At 36.9% G+C, this 20178-nt stretch overlaps 1 protein-coding gene and 1 pseudogene across 1 annotated transcript in view; both read right to left on the minus strand.

The window, feature by feature from the left end:
* Window positions 1-20178, minus strand: part of si:dkey-154b15.1 — an 81543-nt gene that overhangs the window by 54009 nt on the left and 7356 nt on the right. The window lies entirely within an intron of this gene.
* Window positions 1345-19491, minus strand: LOC122148850 (annotated as a pseudogene).

The following is a 20178-nucleotide window of genomic DNA, read 5'->3' on the forward strand; positions in this document are numbered from 1 at the left end:
TACTGCAGGTTCATGCCTTTAAAAATAGCTTGTGAAGTTGGGTTGAGTCTCGCTGGGAAGGGAAGATAAACTGGAGACCACTGGTAGCAAGCATCATAAGCTGCATCGGTATGAGAGAGAGTGTGTTTTTACATCTTTGCCAATGCAGTCAAACACGGAGCACTCGGCTGTGCTGTGATCTCCACGTGTGGCTAGTTCATAGGTGGGTGCTCACGAGTGAAAAATGATAAAGGTGGATGATACTCGGTGACTTGGAGTTTGGTGAATAAGAGAGTATGTCTCTGGTTTGGTTTGTGTGTGTGTGTGTTTGTGTGTGTGTGGTGTGTGTGTGTGAGAGAGAAAAGAGAGAGGGATAGAGACTGAGATGAAGAGAGAGAGAGAGACTATATTTTCATATTTTTACCCTATAATAAGTATGTTACTTATTTACTTTATTATTATTTTTTCTAGGTTCCCTCTACATTATTTAATCTTATTTTATTTAGCATTTTTTATTATTTTTCTTGTTAAAAGTACTTATTTACTTATTTGTAACATTTATCACATAGTACTTATTTGTAACACTCATACTCCTTAATTGTACAGTAGTGTAGTATGTTATATTATTAGTTAAATATTGTTTGTTTACACTTCTTTGCACTATTGGTATTTTTGTTTTATTTTGCTACTGTTGTTTGATTTATTTTATTACACCCACAATTTATTTTGACTGTATTTGATAACGTTGCTTTGTTACCCCTACCTCCATTCACACTGCTTGCAAATTTTACTACATTTGTTAATATAGTTTTTTACTTCATTCACATTGATGTTTTATTTGATTTGATAACATTGCTTGTTGACTACAGTACATTCACAATGTTGTAATTTTACTACATTTGTTAATACAGTTTACTTCATTCAGAGTATTATTGTTTTATTTAATTTGATAATATTGCTTGTTTACACCATTCACACTTATAATTTTTTATTTTTTTATAATATTGCTTGTTTATTTCATACACATTGTTGTAATTTTATATTATGTGAGATATTTTTGTTTTACACCATTCCATGCTATTATTTTGAATTTGTTAATTTGTTTTGTTTTCTACTTTACACCATTTGTGTATTTTTATTTAATTTGTTAATATGTTTGTTTACCTCCCTTCTCCCTATTGTCATTTTTACCGTTGTTAACTTGTTTAAAAATTTAGTTTCTGTTTGCTTTATCACAGTTTTTCTCCATTTGTGCTATTGTATTTTACAGTATTTTCTTACTTTAACTTCCTCCGCAAATGCTTCGCGTGCGATACAAAGCATAATGTTGTCATTTATTAACAGTGAAATTGAAAAGTAAAAAGCTTACCCTCCTGACAGAAGCATGGAAAAGAGGATCTTGCCTGTACCTGGTCTTTGTTCTTCGCTCTTGAGTGAATGCCTCACAAAGTTGGTGCTCGTCATAGGAGAGGTCTTTTGCCTGCAGTGGAGAGACACATTACTGGATTATGATTCTGAGGATCTTAGTCACAAGCAACACAAACAACAGCACACTTTGCTTCCATGGCTTCCTTGATATATAATTCAAAAATCAATGCACTGATTTAAAAACACACAGTGCGCATCATCAGCGCCTACTCCCATAGTAAAAATCAAACGAACTGGGCGCGCTACATCTGCAACGACGAGAATTCTCACGGAGGCTTCAATAACTAAGCTTATTGATTCATTTAGATGATCTGAGAAGCTTCAAAAGGTCTTTGAAAAGCTCATCTGTTATGGCGGTATTATAAACTGTGGCTGACAGGAAGGAGCGTTCATCATGCCATCTTGCGAGCTCTACAAATGTGTGTTTGTGAAATACAGAAGCCCCAATAAGTCTCATGCTGCTGCGGAAAAATTTCTTACAGGATTATATCAAGAAAAGAAAAGCTCTTTGTGAGACTAACTGTATTGATTCACATGGACTCGCTCTTCCTTTCGCCCCACTGGAGGGAGAATTCTTTGGAGCCACAGGCTCTCCAACTTTAGTTCAAGAGAGATTTTGTTAAGCTTATCCTTGAAAAAGCGAAGAAAAAAAAAATAGTACATACTATGTAAATATTTCCTTTTTTTGTGTTCTCACGAAGAAGAAAGCTTTGGAACAACGATAGCGTGAGTACTTTTTTTTCGTGAATTGTCCTATTTAACTAGAAAGAGGCCTTTTAGTTAATCACCATTCCGCCGGACCGGTGAACATTTTTGGGTTGAGTAGACCATAGTCAAACCAGCATTATCAGCATAAATATGCCAGGACTAGCATCTGATCAAAGCAGTGAAATCAGGCATGCCAGGTGGTTGATATTGAGTATGGCTATTTACCTTCTCATGATATAACACGAGACGTCTCTCACTTAAACAAAAACACCATGCCAGGTTAAACAACCTGCACCTGGCAGCAGCCATGTGCCAACGACGAATATGAGACTGCGTCAGATTGATTGTACACTGGTATTGTGTAATGTGTGTGTAAGTTTAAAAGGCATAAGGCTGGAACCAAACACAAAGGTGGGGTCTGTGAGGGTTCCAAAATACGCTAATGTTTGATTCTACAGCAACAAGAATTAGAGCCATTCTGTTGACCTGTTTTGATTCACCAGCCGTCATATGCATTGTTTCAGCAGCTTCAGAGTGTCAATGCCTGATTGTTGTTTGCCACACTAACAAAGAGATTGGTTTGGACAAAAGGATGACGAAATCATAAAGTGGGATTTAATGATAATTGGCTTAATGTTTTGATGTTAAAAATCAAGATGCGCATGCAAGCTTTTAGTGAAATCCCCAGGATAATTATATATATACTACAGAGACATACAGGAGGGAAATAAAAACAAGACTACATGGCCACAAACTAAGATTTATTGCCCATGACTTAATCTGTTCCCTTATTTTATGCCACATTATCTCTTCCCTCATTGCCACAATTGGCAAATTAAAGTGGCCACAATTTAATTAAAACAAGGAAACTAATTAATAAAACATGACCATGAATTACTAATCACGGATGGATGTTTTTTTTTGGCCATAGTTTTTATTTTTGCACATTATGTACAACTATAATAAAATTACTGCTTTCTCACAGAGAAAAGTTGTGAATCATAAACGTAAACTGAGCTTCATTCAAAAACTAATTTACAAATACTTAATTAATTTCGTTCAATGGGAGAAAACAGATTTTCTTCCAATTTGATATACTTGAACATGAATTCCCAAATTTATATCGCATTTTGTGGTAATTTCATAAAGTTTTTTTTTTTTTTATGTGATTTTTCCATCATTTTTGGGTTTGTAGCTCACACATTTGTTATATGGAGAAAACAGCAGTAGACATTCTTGAAACATCTTCTGTGTTCTTGCCAAAGTCATGGTTTGACGCGATGAGAACAAAATAAAAAATAAACAAAATAAAATAAAATAAATAAAATAAAAATAAAATAAAATAAAATAAAATAAAAATAAAAAAAAATAAAATAAAAATAAAATAAAATACAAAGAGGCACTTTAAAGGGAAAGTTATAAATGAGTAACCTAATGAAAAAAACTCACATTGGCCAGAGTCACCTCTCTCCAGTTTGCATTTAGCGCTTTAGTCACTCTCCCAGCTCAGAGCTGACAGAGGCGGCTACTTGCCTCCGCCTCCGCCCATATCCCAGGCGGTGGGATGTTCTTGAGTAGCTGCCGGGCCCACCATCTAAGAGGCGGTGACAGCATGAGAGGAATTTAGCTCGATTAAAGAAAAAGACATGATAACATCATGAAGATGAAGTCATGGGTACGGCGGTAGAGGTGTTGTGTGATTCTGTGGAACTGCACCAGGGCTGCAGGCGGTGTCGGTACCTCCACTACGCGTGGCCATGTTTTGAGCGTTGGTGGAGGCGTCTCCACTTCCCAGAAGTGAGCTTTCACCTGCTTGCATTGCATAATATGCCATTATGGGTATAGGTTGCCCTTAATTTCCTACGTACGCGCGCGTGCTAATGCACCTCTCAAACCTGCAAAAAAAACACAAATACAGGTTGAATAAATGTGAGGAAACTAAGCAGAAGACGCTAAGCACTGTCCTGGCAGATGTGTACCATTGGCTTATATTCTGCTGCAAAAATCTAAACTGCCCAGGCATTATGGACATTAAAAGTACGCCAAATAATATCTACTTTTGGCCAAATTCTAAGACAGCGTTGCGTAATGCATATACTATGCGTTCAAAGTTTGGGGGTTGGTTACATTTGAAATGTTTTTTGAAAGAAGTCTCTTGTTTTCTAAATGCTGCATTTGTTGACCAAAAATGCAGTAAAAAAAAACAATGTTGTGAAGTATTTATCAAAATTGCATAGTACAGTTTTTATATTCTAATATATTATGAAATGTAATGGTATTCTGATGTTATTTCCTGAATTTTCAGCATCATTGACTTTATTGTCAAGTTTGATTAATTTAATGTGTCTTTGCTAGATAAAAATATTAATTTATGAAAAAAACCTTCAAAAGTATGTATAATTTAAAAAGAAAATTATAATTTATATCTAAATATAAAATAGGCCCATTCTATTTAATTTATTCTGAAATAGTTCGATCTAATTTAAAATACACAAATTTACTTTTTTTCTCAATAATATTGTGTGAGCAACCAAATTAGTCACAAATTATGTTCCATTTCTGATAGAATGATGCAGGCAGTGGACACAGAGGCAGCTCCATATTGTTGGGGACAGTGTTATTATAATGTACTGTTTAGCATTGATAAGAAAATGCAAATTGTTTGGGAGTATTGAAATGTGACAAATGTACAGTTTCTCAAATGAACAACTATGAAAGATATGACAGCTGATAGAGTGAAGTTTACAAGGTGTACAACGAGTGAATGGCAGAATGAGTTATTGGATAAATGTGTGAGTGAGTGATCAAATGATTCAGTGAATAAATGTGTGAGTGATTAAATGATTCAGTGAATAAGTGACTGAACCACTGATGTCACATGGACCATTTTAATGATGTCCTCACTACGTTTCTGTGCCTTGACTGTAGTAGTTCCCTTTGCTGTCTATGGAGGGTCAGAGAGCTCTTTGGATTTCATCAAAAAATATCTTAATTTGTTTTCACTGTAAGATGAACGTAAGATCCTTCGGGTTTGTAATGACATGAGGGTGAGTAATTAATGACGGAATTTATTTATTTGGGGGGGAGTGAACTATCCCTTAAGTGATCAAATGATTCAGTGAATAAGTGAATGAATGATTTAATGATTGAAGGAATAAATGAGTAAATGATCCAGATGACTCAGTGAACAATCGAGCGAAAGTGAGTGTATTATTAAAATATCTAGTGAATAAGGTAGTGAGTGATACTATTGATTTAGTGAATAAACGAAAGTGAGTGAAATGGGATCAGATGATCCAATGAATCATGACTGAGTTACTGAATATTGAAAGTGAGTGCCTAAGAGAAGGGATCCAATGAATCCAGTGAATGGTTGAGTGAATGAGTGAGCAAGCCTGTGAAGGATCGAATTATTCAGTGAATAAATGAGTGAGTGATCAAATGATTCAGTGAATGAGTGAGTGAGTGAGTGAGTGAATGATCAAATGATTCAGTGAATGAGTGAGTGAGTGAGTGAGTGAGTGAATGATTCAGTTAATGAGTGAGTGAGTGAGTGAGTGAGTGAGTGAGTGAGTGAGTGAGTGAGTGAGTGAGTGAGTGATCAAATGATCCAGTTGATACATAAGTCAGTGAATGAATGATCAAACGATTCAGTGAATAAATGTGTAGAGCGGAACCGCGGGAAACGCATATAGTGGACATAAAAAAAGGCATCTGCTGGTCGTTCCCATCTGCTATGCAGGACTGAGTTTTGACTAAGCTAGCCTTTTAGTTTAAATTTTTGTTTTTTTTTTTTTTTCAGGCAGCATTAAGTGGGACAGAAGTGAAATCAGGGCAACTCACACTGCAGATGAATAATTGAATGCAACCAACAATAATCCACCACTCATAATCATTATCACAATCACTGTTATTAATGTCACATACAGCCTACACACCAGATGAATGAGTGGGAAAACCTAACTCAAATGAGCAGAGCTATATTTAAATCCATATCTTCATGGTATGAGCCCACTATAATCATTTCAAAGTAGATTTGAATCAACATGTACCAAAACACACAAATAAATATTGGTTTATAACATTCATGAGTGCAAATAAATATTGCTTTACACATATACAGGTATATTTATATCGGCTTTGAATAGGAATGGGTTCCCATAAACAATAAAACACGTAGATGAGGATGTAAATATAGATTTATGCTCTCTGCAAGATCAAATGTATGAGGTTATAAAGATCGACTGAAGTGGAGGTGCAGAGGAGCTGCTGTCTACATTTTTATGATCCCAATCCACTGTCATGTCACCTCTGAACACATTAAAAAAACTGAAGAAGTCAAGAATGATTAAGTGAGACAGCCACAGAGAGCAAGAAAACATCCAGGGATAACAATGTTGAGAGACCTAAAGCGCCTCAGGAAACAGATAGAGAGGGAAAAGTGAAAAGATGGTGTCTGTCACCTTCTGTAAGAAGAGCACTAGTATGGGGATGAGCGCGGATCTCTCTTGCTCCAGCGTGAAGAGCGTGCGAGGGGTTCTCACGAATAGCTTGGTGTGGCCGTACGCTACATCATCCTCAAAGCCGTGTTGGTTCACGATGGCCTCCACAGCCTCCCTGGTCAGAGCCCATCAGGTGATTAGGCCAGGTGTATTCACAGGTCATCTTGTACCTGAGCATGAAGGTAGCAGTCAGAATTTACTGCGTGGCCAGTGCATTTAGCACCTGATTTTTATTGCTGGTGCCTAGTGAATTAGATGCACTTTTTTATGAAATAGCACATGCTTTGTGGTGGCGTTGTTTAGTCAATCTTTATAGAAGTACTCATTTAATACATGATTGTAATATTTTTTTTTTTTTGGTTTACTAACTATCAGCACTAAATCAACACTAAACCAATGCATCTAAACCAATGGTTCTTAATCAGGGCCCGGGACCCAGTAGGGGGCCTCAGCATAATTCCAAGGAGATGCAAAATGGGCTTAAAATTATTTAAAATAAGACAAAATATGCTTTAAATAATAACAATATGCTAAAAACCTGTCATTTTATTTAAAAACCATGGTTCACACATTTTTGGAAAACCTGGATAAATGAGGAAACTTTAAAAGTGCAATTTCTAGTGCATGGGAACTTATTAAATATTAATAAGTGATGGAAACTTCTAGAATGAATATACATTTTTCTAGTTATGTCAAGATCTAAAATATTTTATCAGGTAGATAAATTGTAGATAAATTGTGATTTTGGCATTTTTAGTCTTTTTTAATATTGACATTATTTTATATTTTTAATCTTATTTTCAACTATGATAAACCTAGTATAACCCTGGAGAAATTGTGGAGATATTTACATTGAGGAGCAAAAAAAAATAATTATAAAATCTTGTCACAACTACAGGAAATTTAGTTCTTGAAACTTCTGAAATTAGGGGGAGTTTAAGCATTGATATAAATTATTTAATTATATTATTGTAATAACACTCTATAAAATGAAAGTTTGAAACCAGTTTTGGTATTACAGCAGAAATATTATGGGGCCCTCTAAATATTGTTCGTGGACAGTAAGAAATCAAAATTTTTGATTTGAACTGGGGAATTTCAAATCTGTATAAAAGAAGTGCATGTGTGAACGTCTCACCTCTGCAGAAAGCGTGCATAAGGCGTGTCTGTAATGGCAAATCCAGCTCGCGCACACAATTCTCCAGCGTCCCAGGGACCCACTTGGTGCTGACAGCGGCCGTCATCAAACAGCATGGAAGACGTCACTTCAATTTATTTTTATGCACCGCACATAGTATGGCTCCTGTATGAAAAATTTAATCTCACATCTATATGCAGAATGTTGCAAAGTAAAACCATTTCCCAAAGGTCTTAAAGGTACGTTAGTTGAACTGCAGATGACCAAGCAGTTAGTTTAATAGCCTATGACAAAGATTGAATAAAAGCAACATAAAATTATATGGTTATGGTTCAAAGTTGTAGTTGTACTCATGAATCACACAGAAGGCCAACTATTACAATAATAGAAGTATAGTTATAAGATTATACAAGTTAGTTTAGACTTTTTCTCCCCAACCTTTTCCTGGAAGTGTAAAGCTCACTTCAACAAGATTGCACCCTCGTGGTACACGGATTATGATAATTCTAAGAACTGTGAGTTTTCCTACATGAATAGAGAGCTCACTGTTCCCCTTCTCTACTACACAACAACCTCCTTATGTCATTCGATCTATCTGATCTATATATCTATCTATCTATCTATCTATCTATCTATCTATCTATCTTCATCTAATCTATCGATCTGTCTATCTATCCATCCATCCATCCATCCATCCATCATCTGATCCATCGTGTCTGTCTATCTATCAATCTATCTATTTTTTTATTAGTTATTCAGAGATATTGTTATAGACTATGTGTTTCATGTGATAACATCTAAATGAACTTGTGAAATGAACTAAATCAAGCTGTCTACATTGCAAAAGTAATTTTGAGGTTCATATCAGGTAGAAGCTTTTTGAGGTAACGGCCACACATATTCTTTTTTTTTTTTATTGTATAGAGAGCATGTGAAGTCAGGATGGATGGGGTGAGCGGTCAGATGAGGTACAGGTGTCCCCACAGGACCAGAAGGAGGGCAGCCAGTCCTTTACTGTCACATAAAAAAGCAGAAGCTGCCTCGGATGCAGCCCCACTTTACTACACACACACACACACACACACGCAGCCCGGCAGACACAGAAACTATCATGAATGCACTGGGTCATCCCAAAATAACAGCACCAAATGTCACAGATTCTTAGAGGAGAGGAGAGGAGAGGAGGGAGAGGGAGAGGGAGAGGAGAGGAGAGGAGAGGAGAGGAGAGGAGAGGAGTGGAGGAGAGGAGGAGAGGAGAGGAGAGGAGAGCCACCCACATGACTCCACACTAATGCAGGATTTAGCAGGTGTTCCTCTACTGTTAACTGCTTTAATCAAATACAGACAGTATCCATTAGAGGGATTACTTTTTTCAGCACGTCTACATAAGAGATTACTTGAGCTATTCTGAGAGACACCTATTTCATCTTTTCACAGTGGACATTATTAAAGCGGTAGTTGGGTAGATTAAGGCCAGATTAAATTCATGCTTAATTCTACACATATGCTCTTGCAGACATAATGTACCACAATGGCCCCTATCTACACCAATTCGTGAGATTTTAAAATTGTGAACACAATGGGCTCAGCTGACTTAGAAATTTTGTATAAATTAACCGAAATCATAAGATAAGGATGTGCATGAAAAAAGAGGACAAAATAAGATGAATTGAAGGTTATTAAGTGTGAATGGCTCAAATAGTGTCCCAATTATTTTTGTCAAACACTCAAAGGTACTTCAAAAACACACCACATTAACACGCGCCCAACGACACCACACACACACACACACAACCACCACACACACCACCATTATATAACATTCATCAAGCCCAAGTGGTAGTTATTCAAACGAAAGACACATTTCTGATCTCCATACATCCAGCTAAAAATAGCCCTGCACAATGAGTTGGTTTTAAAAGTTTGTTGTAATAATTGGTTCACAAAGTGAACTTATTTTTGAAGAAAAGCTCTCAGCAGCAGCTTTATGTGCATCCTCGCCATCGGGTTTGACAATTTTAAACAAATGACAATGCAATGACCTTTATCCATATTTAGAAGTTTGGCGTTAAGTGTCCGAATGTTTTTTGTGGGTTCACTGCCATTACATTTGAAGTGGAAGAGGTGGCGAGGGTGTTTCGGATCTTCCCCACACGTAACAGGGCGCAGATTGTTGTCCACTAGAGCAATAATAGAGTTTGTTTGAATATATGTAGCCAGGCAGTTTAGGAGGGCCGTTTGGTCACGGGACCTTGTAAATACCTCATTTTCCCCCATCAGGCCACATTGCGTTGAGGACTTGGGTCCATAACTGACATGACACAGATTATATAAAGGATGGGGATAAATAGTTGAACAAACCTAGTACAGATTATTATTTCATGAAAGAAACTTGAAAGTCTCCAAACATACTACCTGTTTTACATCAGCGCTTTGAAATCTGGAAAGTGGGCCTGTTCTTATGGAACACCCACTCAAACTGAGTACCGTGAAGGAAAATGAAAGGAGAAATCATACAGCTTGACATAGGAGAAAGCAAATACATTAATTGACGCACCTCAGTGGTTAAAGCACTCTCACGCAGCGAACCAGTCCTTCATACTGGATTCAAGTCAAACAACGTACAGATGACTCCACACATGCAGTTAAACTGCACCTTGGGCCATTATCCTACAGCATGACATGAACAAAAATGTTTCAGACTGCTACTTCAGAAAGAAAGGTCTTAAAAAGATAATTAGACACATTCTGCTTTGCCCTTTTTGCCATTTCATGGACGGGAGAGTAGACAAGGACAGGAAATGATGTGGAAAAGTACTGGAGGTACCATGATGGCATCAGATGGTAATACAATATAATACAATAATATATATATATAAATTGACCCCAAAATTCTGAATTGTACTTATACTTCAACAAACTTGGACAATGAATACAAATAATAGCAAGAATACCACACCAGCAATCCTAAGTATGAGAAACTGTGCCAGGAAACCAGAAACAACAAACAGCTATTCACTGTGATTTGTTGATTACGTAAAGTTTGAAATGCTTGAGAGCGAGTATTGCGTGTGCTGGCCAGGTACAAAATCAAAGCAGCCTTGAGTTCATAGAGTTCTGTGGACCGGATTAGCAGATGAGCCAAACCAACAATCAGACCCACACACATAGACATGTGTTTCATTAATCAGATCAAGTGAGAAAACAACACTGCATTAATACATGCCAGTAAGCCACATTATTTGCTTACACCATTTCCAAACACATGCACCCTTTCTATTCACACTCACAGTCAAACATGTGCCGGCCACGAATGGCTTGTGAAAAAGCAATATCACTGGGGTAAAAGCAGTTCCTGATAGGAGAGATGCTGCCCCATAGACCCTCTGCTGTAGGGCCTGAGCGAATTCCTAAAAACAGGGGGTGAGACAGTTGGGGTAAAACAGCAAGCCTGGAGGGTTTCCGAGGGAGCAATCTGTGCCTATACAAACCAATTTCAAAGAGTAAGAAATTCCCAAAGTCACAGTGGTATAGACACTACGCTAATTTGATAACAGCTAACAATACAAGCTTACAAAATGCATCGGTTTCATTTCTTTTTTAGTGCTTCTGTGCAGGCATTATACTGCTTTATTTGTTGGAGAGTCAAATGTCTCATATGATAATTTGGGAGATGAGTTTTGTGGGAACAAATGATAGAAGAGAAACAGGAAGTATGTTCAGCTCACTGCAGACTAATACTTCTTATTTCCTTGTTTTGAAATGAAAGGACCCCCTTCACATATCTATTTTTAAAATGGCGTGTTTATAGATCCTGCGGTGACAATTCATTCCATGTAGCCTATATTTATCTTTTTTTATTTTATTATTTCGCCCATTTAATTTGAATCATACGTCAAAAACTAGACCTTTTCCAGGAAATCAACCAGACTTCGCTCTGAACATCCTGTATGTGTGGAATTCTCTACTCCATTTAGTCTCTTTGAACTCTGGCCCCGCCAGCTTGCGTTCATCTTGAGTCCACTTTTGAGCATTAAAAAAACCACGTCTCAAAATTCACAACTCATCAAAACCAATGCCTAGAGACAAAACAAATCCCAAAGGCCCTGCCCCCAGGGTTTTTTTCATTTTTTGGGATAATCTGTTACACCTGTTCAAGCGCCCACAATATGGAAGAAAAAAAAAAAATGGGGCACTTCTTCCTTTTCAATTCAATCGCAAAAAAAAAAATGCCAAGTTTCTCAACCAGTATTTTACTGTATGTGGATACATTTTTTTTTTTCTAGCTTATCATGTTTGGCATAAAAATTATAATTGTATTTTGGTATTTTAAGTTTCTAAAATAAGCCATAAATTTGGATTAAGGAGCTCTATATTATATTTTGTTTAGGAGATGTGACACTTTTAAGTGTGGGACATTTTCTGTGTTCCTGAAAAACTTGGGTATTTTCTTCAGGTGTGTGATGGTGTTCTTGTTGATTAATATCTCTCAACATGCATCGTGTACCTTGTAAAAACAGGTGTCCACCCCCCAAAAATCCGTAACTTGATTGGCCAAATTTGGGGCCTTTCAAATTCAACTCATGCCAGATGGGGGGGATAATTAATATTTGTTTTCCTTTTGACGTGAAAAAAATCATGGCCACATTTTGGGGGACTAATTTGTTCATTCATTTTTTGTTATAATCCGTGGCACATTGTTGTTGCACAAAACGAAGTTCAAGTTTAAGTCGTTGGGCACACGGGTCGTGATTTAAGTAGTTATACCGTTACTTATAGTTTAATTGTTGGGGCCATGTGTTGCAACTAATAAATTTCCTTCCAATTTAGTTTCAAATCGAGGGGGGGGGGACACGTTTGATAATGATTTGTTTACGTATTTTTTAGTTCCATTTGTTGTGGCCCACCAGCGCACCAAAATTTGTTTTCTATAGTTTTATGTTACAAAATCTGGGCCCATTTTGTACTAATTAGTTCTCTTAAAGGTACACTAAGCAGTTTTTTAAAAAAAAACGCTTTTGACCACTGTGTCGAGAAAACCGAGTCCCAAATAACACTCGAGTAGCCAATCAGCAGTAAGGTTGCGGTCTAGTAATGATAGGGAAAAGAGAGAGCACTCAGTGAGTGCAGACAGATGCTAGCTTATCGACTCATAGATAGCAAGTAAAAAAACAAAGATGGCAAAATAAAAGAAGAGGAAAATTTCAGAGGAAAAGCAAAAAACATTAAAAAAAAGAAGGGTTACTTATCAGGCAAGAGGTAGGACTCTCGCAGTAAAATATCAGAGCAGCTTCCAGGCAGTGGAAGAGAACTTTAAGGAGCGGAGAAATTTGGCCCTAGAATCAGATGCAGTAGTTTGGCTTTTGTTTCTTTTTTTGATAAGTGAGTTAACATTGATTTTTGGCTTTTGCTTTTTTCATACACAAATTTTCTGTGTCGGCTTTTGCTTGAATGTTGTTGCCGTGTGATACAGCCCGTGCAAGAAGCTTTTCCCAGATTCCGCCATGGAAACGCTTGCCAGGTTTGTGCACCGTTACGTTGAGGGGCGGTTGTTATCAACAATAGGGGCGGAGGGTCCTGTTTGGGGGTATGGTGGGTTTTGTATTTGGTGTGAGATTGTGGACATAAATCAGTGTGAGTTGTGATTAAATCAAATGTTCTCAATATATTACAATAATCTTATATTTTGAAACATTGATTATGCTGACTTAAAACATGTATAATTGTAATGAAAGCATGCGATCAGTTTTTAAAAGAATGACTAGTGATTGTTTGTTTGTTTTATCAAAGCAAATAAAAAAACTGTAATGCCTTTTGTGATTGCCTATTTATCTTTACATTTGCATAATCAACCTTGAATTAATCAAATTAGTTTCTTACACATGCTCTTTATTTGCTTTATGCATAAGAACTGCAGTTTCTGCATTAATAAATTCTGATTTGTTCCTCACTTTTAACATAGGAATTTAGGATAAATTTTTGGTATGCACCAAAAAAATAAAATAAATAAAATAAAATAAAAAATTAAGCCAGGGTTATTTTAATTTGAATAAAATGTACATTTTAAGGTAATTTGAATCAAATATCTCTGATAGCATTTGACTGGTCACAAGTTTTGTTTTATTCTGACATGAATGTAAAAATATTCCAAAGGATTTATCAGTTTATTTTATTCTAAAGAAAAAAAATATTCTGCATTTTTTTTAACATTTTTTTTTTCTTTCTATTTATGTATGCTTTGTGGGTGGATGATCCAGTTAAATCCAGATGGATAAAATCAAGTCCTTAATTATTTACTGCTAAATATTCTGTTTGTTTTGGTCACATTTTGAAAGTTTTATTTTTTGTTTGTTGTCTTAAATGTTGTCAAATTTGTTTTTACAAGAATTGGTTTTTTTTTTTTTGATACTGCAGATCCATGGTGCGTACCAATGGACTCAAAGATTCAGCTACACTTGTTTCAGAAAGAATATTGGAAATTAAATTTTTATTTAGTTATTTTTTTTTTTCACTCATCAAACGAAGGACTTTGAAACACTCACGTAACGTCTCCTGCGTAGTGTCGGATACGGAAATCTCGATTGAACTCCATGGTCTTGTCATCGGGACAAGAGCTGAGAGAAGTAAAGGGGAAAAAAAAGGGAAAAAGCTGTCGGGTTTCTCTATGCTCAAGTGACTTCCAACAGGTATTCAGACTGCATGTTTTTGTTTCTGTGATGCAGTGTAAATGTGCATGAACACTGCCCCCCTCTGACCCGACTGCTGTAAACTGGAATTCAGCCAACTACAAAGTTCAGTCTGGAAATGAGGTTGCAGTTTTGTTTCCATAATTCCTGGACAGGGCCTCGAAATGTCCTCTTGCGTGATGTGATCGGAGTGACTGCTGAGGTAAAAAAGGAATGGGTGCTCTTCTGAGTGCATTACTTTCCGGGAGGTGAGTGAGGGTGCTGGCCCAGCTTTTTGTTTCATGCTGTCCAGGGCCAGAGCGGAAAAGGGGTATCCGTGGCTTTCCCCCAAGTGATACAGCTTATCAGCCAGGATGGAGATTATGCCCTTATGAGGCTGCTCCACCAAAGCCACTATGATCTGATTTGTTAACGTATTCGGGATCTAAAAGAAAGAAAAAAGTCCAATTTAGAGAAAGGGTGCAATGGATTTTTATTACAGGTTCAGGGATGCAATATTTGTGTAGTATTATGCTCAAGCATGTTGCCATGTGATACCTCGCTCTGGTACTTCTCCGCCCTGCTCCTGTCGTAGGATACGCTCAATGAAGAGCTGCTGTGTAGCCTTCTCGTTGCAGTAGTTAATGCTAAACGCTCAAAAGCGGCCGACATGAAATGGGTACGCGAAAAAACCCAACCACATTAAAACCATCCAAAAAGTCCCATTGTATATGAGATTTTTAATGCCAAACAATAACTAAACGGGTACTCATTTCTTAAATGGCACTGACCTGTTGGTTGTCAAAGATCTCACCGCCAGAGATGTCCAAGCACAACCTAACAGATGTTTTTTACCATGAGGCGGGATGGTAGTCCTTCACCTTCAATCACACTAATATGATACGACGAGACCCACTATCCACGCAAATAATCTCTCATATAAAGCCTAAAAATGAAAGTTGTGCCTTAATGATAACAACTAAACATGTCATATGAACATATAATACAGCAAAGACATATTTAAAGTGGTCATACCAACATTTATCATTTCAAGTTCACTTAGAAATTTTTTTGCACCAAAAACAGTTCCAAATTGTACATTTCCACACTCCCCCGACACCGAACTGAATTTATTGATGTAATTGTAGTTTGTGTTAATGTATTCATCCCTTTGATGTCACAAAGTTTCCTAATGAGCTGTTTCTGCAAGTATAGTCTTTCAAATGAAGAGCGGCTTACATAGCACATTGAACTGGTATATTATATAATGATGAAAGAAAATTGGATGTTTCATATGACCCCTCTAAGAATCTTTGCGTAATTAGAAAAACTAGATGATGGATGAGCTACAAACAAGGAAAACTCTTTGCAGTTACCTTGGCAAAAGCGTCTCTTCCATAGCTAGCTTCCTTCTCGTTGTGTCCCTTTTCAATGACCTCACCACCTCCAGTAGCCACTGTACGGTACAGCAGTGTTTTCCTGGCATTCTCAGCCTCTGTGGACGTCAGCTCAGATATGTGCTTCACTGTATCTTCTCCGACAATTATGACATGTTCACCATCATTTGTAAACTGAAGGCTACCCTGAAACAATAACATGGCAAGGCATTTAACCCAGTGGTTCTCAACTAGGGGAACATTCAGTTATTGGATTTTTTTTTTTAATTATCTATTATTTTAATTATTTTACTATACTGGGCCCTCATATAATATATTGCATTGGACTAAAGAAAAGAAAGAAAAAATAGAACCAGTGCTTTAAACATCAATTTAACACAGCACTGACCACAAACAGACAGAAAAAACAGAAGCAAATATCCAGAAAAACAGTTCCAGAGCATTCAGTGTGGGACTGACCAGGTGTAGGATGGTACTGAGGATCTTGTAGATGGAGCTGATCTCTTCAGCAGTGAAGCCGATCACTTTTAGTGCCGCCATCACAGCTTTGTGGCATAAGGAGTCATTATTGGACGCCTGTGACGATGATTTGGAATGACAGAGAAACAGAAAAAGAGAGAGACTAAGACACATAAAAACATTGATGGTACATTTCGTATAGTAATATGTGGTTCATTCAGTCTCGAATGGTTAGTCTGTGAAAGGCTGTGTGTTCAGAAACTGTAATATACTCATAGGATAAGTAACGTACAAGTGTGACGGAGGCTCCTTGACTGGTGTAGGCATATTCTGCAGGATCTCTCTGCAGATACAAAGACTTCAGCAATTCATCAGATCCTCCCCGTAACACCTGCATAAACAGAACATATAAATGTTGAACTATGTGAATTGTTTGTTAAAAACTGAATAACAATTCTTGCAGCATTTGGTACTCCTGTATATCCTGTTAGGAGGTTCTGAAGTTATGAAATGATTGGATGTTTGTATATTTCTCTTTCTGCTGGACAACTCGTGACTGTGAGTACAGAAAAATATCGGTGTTATTTGTTATTTTTCCGGTATTATACAGTTGGCCTATTGATATGACTCTCAATCCACCCTAATAAACTCTAAAAATACAATTGAAAGCCAGCCAGAAGTGAAGGTATTATGGTATCTGTGTTACACTTAACCTCCCAAAAGAGAACAATTCACATAAACACCACAAAACTAAGCAGTTTTATTTTTATAAATATTATTTTAGGAATGTTTTGACAGCTCTATGTCAGTATTTTAAGTCTTTTCACGTATTCTCAGAGTGGAAATAATACGTGTGATGGGGTAAGCACCTTCTCTTTAATTTTTTTTAAATAATATTTATTAACATTTCTGCAGAGCACTGATGGCTTTTTATTGCAAATGTAATATAACAAAAATATAATTTAAGAACAAAAGCAGATTACCTATGAGTCTTTCAGTTTTTGTCTCATCTTGCAAAAAATGTGCTAGGTACATTTCGCCAGCATTCCATATAAACATGTGATTTACTTTCGTTATTCCTACTTCACTTAAAACGAAGAAAAAAAAAACATCCGCAACAACTTAAAAAAAAATAATTCAGAAAGCACAAAGCATTCTTCCCGATTTAACAATAATGTTTTAGTGCTACGTTTTGAGCCATACATCCTTCACGGCCAATAAAAACTTCCTTATTCCTTAGTGCTTTGGGATCATATCAGGAACGGTAAAAACATCCTTAAACTCTGTCATTAATTGAGCACTTTATTACAAATTTTTGTTTTTTTTTTTTTTACTTATAAAAATAACAAGCATATCACAAACCTGTCCCATTTACAATAATATCACATATAATTGTTTGGATGCCATATTGGATATAGCAGTGGTCGATTTTCATTTATATGTCATGTTTGTGATGCATTTTAATTTGTACTCGCATACGATCCATGCAAGTCTCCACCTTCTCCAGCAGGTAAGTTAGTGTGATCCGTTGTCCTCACTGTGGGTCTCCGTTAAAGTTGAAGTTGAATGTCCAATGTAGTTTGCCTGAAGCGCTGGAGTTTATCATTGCGGTTAAGTGTCTTTGCATTTCCCAAAGGCTTCTAAACACACAGTTTGATTTCGTGAGCATCATTCTTCAACACTGCGTTAGGGATGTCAAATACAGTGAAAGTAAAAAAAAAATAATGGTATAAACAGACTTGCTGGTTTTTTTTCCAGGTTATCACTGTATTGTAAAACGCAATAAGCAAACTCAACATCAGACCCTTGCCATCTAACAATAGAAGGATGTTCCGGTTCATCCCCAAATAAACCTCCCATTAAACCATGACATTTGACCATTTTCTTTTCAAACATTTCATTTTCAATACAAATCAGTGTTGTACTATACCTATTGAGCAATAAATAGCTCCATAAATGCTTTTAAACTATAAATAAATAAAAATTAGCTTGTCCAGTATCTCCAGGAAACTGACCGTCTCGAGCCTCTGCCCTCTGGCTAGGGTTGGTTATCCGCTGCAATGGTACTGCATAATGTCCTTGCTTGCCTCAGTCCTTTTGCCTGCTCCACTCTCACCTGAAACACAAAGGAGATTTGGTGTGAACCGCCTAATCCAGACAGTAAAGTCTTTGAGTTTATATCAGTTTTTAATTCTTCCCTAATCAGAGGCGGTTTCATCACAGAGAATAACGTCACCCACCCGCTGCTCCTAACAGTTTTTTTTACAGATGCGAGGAGAAAACACGCATGGCAAGTAGTATGGAGGAAATGAAAGCAAAATAAGATTTCACATAGGCACTTCGCTTTTTGTAATATTATTCCTTGGCTTGATTAAATAGGTTTTGGCTTGATTTTGATCAAAATGATGTTACACCTGTTTTGTTCTTCTTCGATTCTACTTAAAAGTTTAACAGGGCATAATTTTTTAAGATTGAACACAGAATACCGGACTGAAGCAGCTTACCTTTAGTTTATTACCCATACACTCATTCTTTAAAAATCATGGTTAAATCATGTCCCTCATATAGGATCCATCAGGCTTTTGAGGATCTCTCAGTTCATCAGTGTTTATTGCACTGAATTATGTTTTTTTGGGTGGCCTTCCATAATAAAAAACGTAAGAGCGTTTCCGTTCATTTAAATCTAAGCATTTTGAATCTCATATTTCTAAGACACATTAAAATCTCATTGAATTTTACATTACAAGCTATCGCATTTCATCTTAACGTTTAGGCCAGTTAAATATGGCATCAACTGACAAAATATGAAGCGTGGTGCACGAGGGGGCCCAAAATGGCATTTTTTCCCCCTCTTTGAATATGCGCTCCATATTCTCACGATATCCTTTGATTTATCCATAACAACCCTGATGTAATAGACAAATACATTTTTTAATATATTAATCTAAATGTTCAGTAGAGGTTTTTTCCGACGTTCATTTGAATATGTCAGGTCTTAAATAGGTTGACGGGCGGTGTTAGGTGTTCCATTGGTGTGCAGGTTTGTCTTTCTGGTTAGGTCCGTTTTGATTATCGTGTTGTTGATCATTAGTGCGCAACTGTGTGTGTTTTATATCAGCATGACTGTGTGTTTTAGCAAGCTGCTGTACCTGCAATGACATGCCTGTGTCTTTTTTGGCTCGCCTCGCTTCAGGGGGGGCTTGCTTTATACGCATCGTCGTGCGACAGCATACATAGTGAGTGTTGGATTCTCAATACAGTTCTCTTCTCTGGCCCCTGTAATCCTCAATGACCCTCCTTCCCATAGATATCCATCTGTGTTGTAATGGATTGACTGACACCACTACTTCTCCAAATGAATGTGTAGATACGCCTTCTCAAACCTGAAAACAACAACACAATACTGTGAACGATGGTCAAGTGTGACAGGCAAGAAACTAGCATTTAAAAAAACAAGACTCGTTGTTTCCATCATAGTGCTTGTTTGCTTTCAAGTTCCCTGATAAAATGAACAGAACAACCAAAGAACAAACGATGTATGTATTGAGTATTACTGTTAAGGTTGGATTTCCGTTAATCATAAATCAATACTTTGGAGGGTTTAGATGAAGTTATGGATAAAGCTACATCCTGAATTTGTGGTCAACATTAATATATAACAACACCCAAACAGCTCCTTTTTTTACCTCCATCAGAATATCATAATACAGATTGGAGAGGAATTTAAATGTTAACAAGGGGAAGCAAGTGTCATAATGAACGTTCATTTTGGTATATGTTCCACTGGTATGTTTCTCAATGTCTACCGCCCTATTAAGGCAGGGAAGTGATACAGTGCTGGGAAGTTGAGAACATGAAGTGCCATGGGGCTCAAGATGACTCACCTTTCTGAATTTCAATTC

Source organism: Cyprinus carpio, chromosome A19, assembly GCF_018340385.1.
Source record: "Cyprinus carpio isolate SPL01 chromosome A19, ASM1834038v1, whole genome shotgun sequence".
In the NCBI taxonomy this organism is placed as follows: Eukaryota; Metazoa; Chordata; class Actinopteri; order Cypriniformes; family Cyprinidae; genus Cyprinus; species Cyprinus carpio.